A 9,538-nucleotide genomic window follows, 5' to 3' on the forward strand; every position below is an offset into this window, starting at 1 on the left:
CAATGTAAACCTAGGACTGGATTGCTCTCTCAATAACAGAGAAATCTAAAACTATAGCAGTTTAAACAAAAGAAGAAGTTTTTCTCTTACATAAAATAAATCCATAGTTAAGTAGTCCAGAAACAGTATGGTGACTTCAGAAAAATCACCAGAATCCAAGAGCATTCCAAATCACCATCTGCCATAAATACGGTATGGCACACAATCTCATGATCTAAGATGGCTGCCAGAACTGCAGCCATGATGACTACGTTTAACACTGCAAGGAGGAAAGAAGAAGAAAGGTATCCTCTGCCTATTATAGACACTTTAAAGAAGCACCACATAGAACTATCTCAATGACAGAAATATAGTCATAGGGTCGTACCAAGCTGAAAGATTGGCTTGAGTATGTAGTATTTTAGCTGTGGCATGGTTTGCCCTGATAAAAAAGCAAGGTTCTCATTATTGGGAAAGAAGTTACAAAGGAATAATGGTTGATAACCAGCAGTCTCTACTCCCATTTTATGGACGTCTTTATGACTAGTCCTTGCCTACCAGTTCAAGTCAGACCTTAGAATTTGGAAAAGTAGTAACCAAAATAGTCCCAAAGTTCTTAGGATTGCTGGTAAAAAGGAAAGATGCTCAGAATAGATGTACAACTCTTGAAAACAACATTCTGACATTGCAATAGTAAATAATTTTCATGAGGAAGAAAAGGAAGGAATAAACAAAGAGGAACACAGAGCAGCACATGAAGCCCCCTGAACGTTGCCCTCTAATGAGTTGAAACTGTAAGAGAACAACAGATGGACTAAGTGATAGATAACTAAGGGTAGATCCAGAAAAGTAGTTCAAATCTTTACTAGTACTGATGAAAGACTGAAAAATAACATTGAAAGTTATATTTGGGGAAATAGAATACAGAATGCATGAGATTTCTACTGAAAGCCTTCTCAACTTCTATCCTGTTTCTGTCACCCCAACAAAAATCATCTTCAGACAGGAAACAAAAGGAAAAACTTTGTTTAAGAGGGGGTTAAAGGCCAAACAAAAGGAAAAGTTATCAGAGAAAATCTAAGGTGATTTAATGATCTACAATTTAAAAGCTAGCTGGCTTATAATCCCTTACAGAATTTCTTACAACTTTCTGTAACCCAAGAGGTATTTTAATTTTTTCCCCTTCTCTTTCAGGGTGTTCCATCCTACACTGTTGTGGGTCGGTCCCCAGTCACCAGCTTTACTCTGCCATATTTTTGCTACCACAAATCCCCATATGGAACTCAAGTCACCACCAACCAGAGGTTGCAAACTTGTTATCTAGCAAAGAGGAGTGGTTTGAGAAGCATTCATATTTATTGGTTGAAAGAGAGTAAAGCTGCCAGTCTCCAACTTGCCCCACCATTTGCCACTTGGCCCAGAGACTCAAGATCTGTACACTAGAGAGGGATCTGCTGCCAGAACCATGATTTGTCAGGGGATGTTAAACATTTAGAGTGGGGAGATAGGGCGAGGTGAGAATTCATAAGGAAAAATAATGAAATGAAACAACCAGGTCTCTTGGTGCAGCGACGCAAGCAGGAACCAGGAACCTCGGCTAGGAGGGAAGACCACGGATTGTTTTAAGAAAATGGCCGACAAGCCCGACATGGGGAAAATCCCCAGTTTCAATATGGCCTAACTGCAGAAGAGGGAGACGCAGGAGAACACCCTGCCTACCAAAGATACCATTGAGCAGAAGTGGAGTGAAATTTCCTAAGAACTGGAGGACTCCCCACCCCCATTATCTTGGAGATTCCAGTCGTGATGTGGAGAAAGCCACCTACAAGATGGACACAAGCGACAAGCTGCACTGTGAACCCCAGCACTCCGTGCCCACGCCATTGGCCTGTGCGTCTCTGAGGGGATTCCACCCCCCCCATCAGACCGCCAAATTCTCCAGTCTGCCCTGGGTTATTGTAGAAAATTATTTTTATGATTAATGAAATTATAACACACCTCGTGGCATGGCACAAAAAGAGAAACAACCAAAGGGCTTTGTCGGAGCATTGATGGTAGCTTGCTGAGGAGCATGAGTAACTCCGCACTCTGAGCCAGAGGTTCATCCAAAAACTGTGACAGTGGATACACAGTTGAAGGCACCAATACGGGAAAAATTATTCTTGAATTATCAGCAGTATAATGTAAGAACAATAAAAATGGACAAATATAGTAAGATGAGGTTAAGAAGAACAATGGGAGGTACAGAGTAAGTGCTCAAATGTTAGCTATCATCACATGTCTGAAGTTAAAGTTACTGTGTTTTTTCTTTTTAAATTAAATGTATTGGGGTGACAATGGTTAGTAAAAATTACGTAGGTTTTAAGTGTACAATTCTATAATACATCATCTGCATATCACATTGTGTGCTCACCACCCAGAGTCAGTTCTCCTTTCATCACCATGTGTTGTTTTTTAATATGAGATTTGGGAAATATCCACACTGATATATGTTTGAAAAACAGTACTACAAAGAAACATAAGTATATCTTCCAAATCTCAAAAAAAAAAAAAAAAAAAAAATCATGGAAGGAGAACTGACTCTGGGTGGTGAACACACAATGGGATTTATAGATGATGTAATACAGAATTGTACACCTGAAATCTATGTAATTTTACTAACAATTGTCACCCCAATAAATTTTTTAAATAAATTAAAAAAAATTCAAATTTATATATAAGTTGACCTGCGCAGTTCAAACTCATGTTGTTCAAGGGTCAGCTTTATTTGAGATCTGTGGTTGGGAATCCCTGTATATAGAGGGCTGACTTAAGTTATATACAGATTTTTGAGGTCTTCGCAAGGGTTGGTACCCCTAAATCCCACGTTGTTCAAAGGTGAACTGTGTGTTCATTCCCTCCATCTTATTAGCTACATAGTAATTCAGATTCTCTGTCTTTGCATGGCTATTTGATATATCGAAAACTGAGAAAGGCATATTAAAGTTTCCCCCAAACTTTCTGTCAGATACTCCTTTTGTTTCTAAGAGTTTCTGCATTGTTTGTTTTCTGGCTGTGGTGAAGTATTTGCTTTTGGGGCTTCTTTTGCTGGCTTCTCCAGCAGTGGTTTGATCTAGTCCTGGCTCCAAGCCCTACCAGGGTTCCAGCAAACAGGTTATTTTATCTTCTGGAAACCGGTATCACCATCTTCTTTCTCCTTCATCCCTCCAGCCCAGGAGGTTAGTGGCATATTCTTTTTAATAATCCCCAGATTGCCTTACTCTCCTGTTTAGCACCTCAGCTATTCTATCAACTGTGTAACCAAATTCCTGCATTAAAATGTCCCAATTTAAAATAATTAGATGGTTTCTCTTTTCCTAATTGGGTCCTCCTCTAGAATAAAGTTGCATCTGATTCCAGTGAATTTTTCAGACAACATGTGGTCAGAGCATATAAAAGCACAGATAACTGGGACTTCACTAGCTCAGAAAACAGATTGCATGCACTGATTTGTGCCTGCTTGCTAGCAAATATTTGTTTAACAAATATCAGTGTATCGGCAGAACTTGGTCCAAGATAAACTTCCATTATAATCTGGAAATGAGGTTTTGAGGTGGTAGCTAACCCTCACTTACTTCTAAATATTGCTGCTATTGTTATCCACCAGAAAGAGCCTGAGGGCTGTACGTGAACAAATTGCCTTGAGTCGGTTGGAAAAAGCAGGTTATCAAAGCAAGGACACAGTGAAGACACTGACCTGGAACTCTTTGAATTTTCTCTGAATAGAAATAGAGCCTGGGATAAGAATAAGTCTGAAAATGGGATCAAATTCCTTCAGTTATGTAGTATAGAAGGAATCAGTCATGGAACAAGGAAATCATTACAGCTACAAACTTGATCTAAGTCAGCAGGGTGATGTAGCTGCCACGAGACTAATAGGAACTTACTCTCCAGAACAAGATAGACAATAGTCAAACTTGACTGTGACCTGTTGAGGTAGGTCATGCTTTAGGTGTATACCTGCACTCAGCTGTAGGTATATGAACAAAAAAGAACCGAGGCAAACTGGAGTTTACCCCCCCAAAAAAATATCCAGATTGTGGAGGGCCTTTGAAATCTTATCGTATGCAGGACTACCTACATAATTTATGAGACCAGTGAAAAACGAAATTACGAGACCGTTTGTTTACAAATTAAGAATTTCAAGACGGTGACAGCAAGACATTAAATCCAGTGTGAGGGCTTTCTGAAAATGGTTCCCTATGGGACTGTTCAAGCTACATGACAATGAAGTCAGCCATGGTGGCGTGAGGAACAAGCTGTTCCCCTTGGAGACAAGAACTTGCAAAATCGTGGTTGAGGGTGAGGGAGTGTATTAGATTTACCTTCAGCTATTTTTAAGATTGCCATAAAGAACGCAATCGAGTTAGTTCAATGAGCTGAAGTTATGGTGAAGCAAATCGTGGGCTAATATAAGAATGAACATTCTTCAAATTTGTCCATCAAAAATGGATTGCTTTTCATTATTCATAGAAGGCCTAAAGTGAAAATAACCCTAATGTCCCATTGTCCATCAACTGATAAATGAGTAAACAAAACGTCTTCTATCCCTGTAGCAGGGTATTGCTCCTCGATTAAAAGGAATGAAGGGCTGATACATGGATGAACCTTGAAAACACTGTAGGTGAAGGAAGCCAGACTCAAATGTTGCTGTACATCCATTTATGTGGAAAGTCCAGAATAGGCAAATCTAGAGACACAATTCGGTTACTGGTTACCTTGGGCAAAGGTTGGGGGTTTGATAAGAAGGGACTGCCAGCGGGTATGAGATTTTTCTTTGGGGTCATGAAACTGTTCATAAAACAGTTCTAAAAACTGTTCTAAAGTTCGGTTGTGCTGATGATTGAAAACTTTGTGAAATGCCAACAATTACTGACTTGTACATTTTCAGTGGGTAGATTTTATGGTACATGAATTATACCTCAATAAACTTGACTGTTTCCTGAAAAGGAATTGGAAGAAAAAAAAAAAAGGATTGCTTTTGAGAGCAGCAAGCACTCTACATGTGTTCTCAGGCCTGGCTTTGAATAAGGAATACCATGGAAATTTGTTGAAAACAAAAAACAAAAAAACACACACACACATATATTATCAGTCCAGCACCAGATTAAAAGGGGCAGCCCCACAGGCAGCTGCCCACGATGTCAATCTCTAAGGGACACAATTAGGTATTAGGACATCAGAAAGAACGTAAAGAGAAAGTTGTGCTTACCAGAACTCTTCTAAGACGTACTACTTTGTGTGCTTGAAAAAAATGGTTTGGTATGCCTCTTGTAGTAGGTGGGTGAGTACAAAACGGACATATGCAAGTATCAATAGATGGTCACTCAAGCTTTCTATGGAGGATGGGTCCAAATAGCTGTAGAACTTCCATTTAGATGAGTGGGATATGCAATTCTGGTATTATGACAGTCTTTCTTGGGATAATAATCAGTCATCAGACATCTTTTACCCTTCCGCAATGGTCCACTAAATAAAGGTTGAAGACATAAAATATCAGTTTTAAGGGGTAAAAAACATATTAGCCTGCAAAGGTTCCATTTGTCTCTCTTTGGCTTTGCCTAGGCCCCACTTTAAAAGACTGTTTCAGTAGGTCTCCAGTAGATGATTGGAAAATATAATTTTAACAAACTTGCCTAAGTCTATGATGGATAGCCATGTTGGAAATCACTTGTAGGTATGCATGCAGACCCTGGAGAACCACTTCTTTGGGACTTGACAAAATGGTTCTCACTTGGTAGTTAGTTGGAATAGAAGGGCTTCGTAATTCCTTCCAAATTAAATGCTCATTGATATCAATGATCCACTATTAATTGAAAAAAAAAAAAAAACATGCTTCAGGCCAAGTGGTACTCACTATTTCCGCAAGGTACTATGTGCATTTCTACCTTTGTGCTTTTCATCCATTATTCTCCACCTTGAAGTTTCCACCCCTATGTCTTTTCCTTCTCACCTTCACTCAAGACTAACGTCAACTTCCACCTTGCCTTCCAAACCATCCCAGTTCTCACTGACTTCTACCAGGGGATGTGTGTGGTCCTCATTGTCTACAAAATATATAAAAACTTTAGACTACATTAGTTCATATAATTACACCTTTATTTATATCCCTGGTTCATTATACAAACAAATTGGTGATACTTTTAGGGAAAAGTAATGCTTATGACAGTGCCCTGGGTAGGATAAGTGCTGGATAAATGTATAATTTTTTGTTGATTATGTAGAGGTAGATCAATGTCACCTGCCATGCTGACTTTTATTGGAAAAGGTCTATATTTCCTCATCTGATAGGTGGAGGTAACAGCATTCACCTCACACCGTTATTGTGGTACTGATACGAGAAAATATAAAAATAAAAATAATAATAATAATGCTTCATACATAGTAGTTGAGTAGTTCCTTCACTTCTCAAAGCATTGGCTTCAATACTGCTTTCTTCTGAGTTAAAACAAAAAACAAACAAAAAAAAAACAGCTCTTGGAAGCTCTTGGATAGCCAAGTCAAAGCACTGAGGACCAAACAGAAGTTTTTTTATTTGACTGTAAACAGATGTTCATTGTTGATCTACAACTTGCTTAGGGTTGGTCTCTGGAGAAATTACCACTCATAACCCAGAAACCTGATTCCCAGTAACATTTAATTTTCTTTAACTTGTCTAGGTACGCCTTAAGATTTAGGTAAGCTTCTTTTTAGAGCCGCATCTAGTATGTAAAGCTCATTTCAGACCAATGTAATTTTTTTTTTTATGGCAAGTGTCAATGGATTTCACCCATATTCCTTATCATTTGACAATTATTTTCTAGTGTTTTTTTTTTCTGTGCTACTCTCTCAAGAGGCTGGCAACACAGTCAGGGCATCTATTATATTATTGGAGCATATCAGTCAGGATGGGCTAGGTTATGAAGCAGTAACAAAGAAACTTTAAACCTCAATGGCTAAAAGAACAAAGCCCTATTTCTGGCTCACACTCCATGTCCGTGTTGGATTAGCCAGGGACAGGATGTAGGGGGATCTGTTCTACATTATTCACACATAGCAACACAGGCTGAAGACGGCTCTATCTCCTTGCTTCTCCAGTGAGAAAAGGAAATATAGTGAAATATGCAATAGCTCATAAGGACACCGCATGGAAGTTCGTATGTCACTGACTAAAACAAGCAGGTCACTTAACTGTGCCTATCTTCAAAAGGGATGGAGAAGTACAAACTGACCATGATCTTAGGAGAAAGAAAAATGAAATCTTTATGAACAGCTTTAATAACTGCTATAGAGAAGAATTTTATTTTGCATGACCAATGTGTGTATTAGTTTCCAACTGGCCTGATTTTTTTTAAGACGTGGCACATATACTGCTGTGACTTTGGAGCTCTTCTCCCTCGGTAATTCAGTAAGCACTCAATCTTTCTCTCCTTTGGTTTGAAATCGGCTTCATCTCTGTGATAGTAATACTGCCAGGTCAGGTGGGCCACGCAATGAAACACATAAATGCAGCTGAACCACCAGTGAATTGTGGATCTCATATTCCCTGTAGATCCAGAAAACTATGTCTAATTGAAACCTTCATCAGATATTTATTATTCTTACTATGTGCCAAAATTTATACTGGAAATAACATGACTGATATTTCTGACCAATGCATTCCTTAATACTCTTAGCTGATGTTATACAACAACATATTCACAAAATATTTGCAAAATTCAAGATAATATTGTCTCTAATTCACAAATCGGGGCTTTATATCATACATACAGATTCTGAGTTTGAAAATTCTAACTTGGACAAAAATTATTCCATTGTAAGTATATGCCAATCTCTACCTTGTTACTTAACTTTCAGAATAATTTTACATATATGTGTATATATTTATATGTATATGTTTTCCTAGTAGGTAAATTATATAGACTCTTGAAAGTGGAAAAGTGAATCAATACAGTGTCATGGAGAATCAGAGAAAATATTTGGACTCACCACTTTTGATTTCTTTTTTTATATTTTCGCATTTGTGTGAATCATTGCTCTTGAATCGTAAAGTACAGAAAAGTGAAAGTTCCACAGGATGAAAAAGAGCAATTTCTACTTAGATGCCATAGTTATGTGGTATTCATTTGTGAGCTGTTGTAGCTAAAAATGTCAAGAATCCAAATGCAAGGAGCTACTAGAATGATAATAAAATAAGGACTGGGAGTGCCATTCAATATCATGGATAAACTTAAGAAAATAATCTAATGATCCTAGAATAACAGTTTTAGAAGGGAATTTAAAGGTCTTGTCCCAAAAGAAGAGGAGCTATAACAAGATGCTATATTTATCAGATTCTCTCTTGATCTGTTTTTTTCAGAGCAGATGTTTTTCCTACAAACGTTTCTAGAGCAACAGATATGTACCAGCCACTTACTAAAAGCTAGTAATATCATAGATCTTCACCTCAAAAATGTCATCTTGTCATAAACGAATAAAGGAATATTGAATGTAAACTGTAATGTAAAATGGTCATGGGATGTGGAGTACAGCATAGGGAATAGAGTCAACGGAATTGTAACAGCTACGATGTCAGAGCGGTAGTAGATTGGGGGAGGGGTTATCACTTTGTGAGGGGTGTAAACGTCTAACTATTACATTGCTTTGTACACCTGAAACTAATTTAAAAAGTAAAACACCTACAAATGGATGATATCCTAATAAAACTGCCTATAATGTGTTTTAGAAAACTAGATATAACACTGTCTTGTCTGCAAGAGCAGGAAATGCTGCACTGAGGAGATAAACCTTAACGAACTAGGAGTTTTTCTCAGGGGAGAAGAGGATATAGGGTACAAGAAGCAAGCTTAAGTTATGGAATCCCAAAAGAGCATGGTACGATAAGGAAATGGCACGAATTTTGGTGTACCTGGAGCAGAGAAATGGGACTAGGAGGGGCAGAAAGAATGGTTCAAATAAAAATTGGAGCCAGCTCTGAGATGGAATCACATTTGAGGCTATGATGTTTCTTTTTTTTTTTTTCTTCAAAAGAAAGGATGTTTTAATACAAAAATGCAGATAGAACACATTCCCAGAATAAAGAATAATCATTCAAATCAAATAAATTACGCTTCATGAAAAAAGTTACCACTCTGTTCTCACTTTGGAGGGGTCCATAGAAAACGTCATTATGGACGAGCACTTCCTTTAGTATCTGAGAGCTATTGTCCTACATCAGTTACAGCCTCCAGGAAAGAAAGTTAACATCACCTTTGCTTTCTTTACTCTTTATTTTAATTTGTCATTTAAAGCTTTACTCTTTATTTTAATTTGTTATTAAAGCTTTTTTAAAATTTGTCATTTAAAGCTTTGATTTCCATGTATGTCAGAGTGAGGCTATGAGGTTTCAATGGCACCTCATAAAAGGTTTATAAATGGGAATAAGATGATCGGATTTATATTTTGGACACTGTGTCAGAAGCCCTTCTATTAATTGGGTTACTAAGGGAAAATCACCTCATCATGGTTTTTTCTGAAGTAGAATTTTTTTTCCTAATTATTT

General features: G+C 37.8%; 1 pseudogene; it reads left to right on the forward strand.

The window, feature by feature from the left end:
* Positions 1 to 1,609: 1,609 nt before the first annotated feature.
* Positions 1,610 to 1,738, forward strand: LOC141569754 (thymosin beta-10-like; annotated as a pseudogene).
* The last annotated feature ends 7,800 nt before the right edge of the window (positions 1,739 to 9,538 follow it).

Source organism: Rhinolophus sinicus, chromosome X (genome assembly GCF_036562045.2).
Source record: "Rhinolophus sinicus isolate RSC01 chromosome X, ASM3656204v1, whole genome shotgun sequence".
NCBI classification, from domain to species: Eukaryota; Metazoa; Chordata; class Mammalia; order Chiroptera; family Rhinolophidae; genus Rhinolophus; species Rhinolophus sinicus.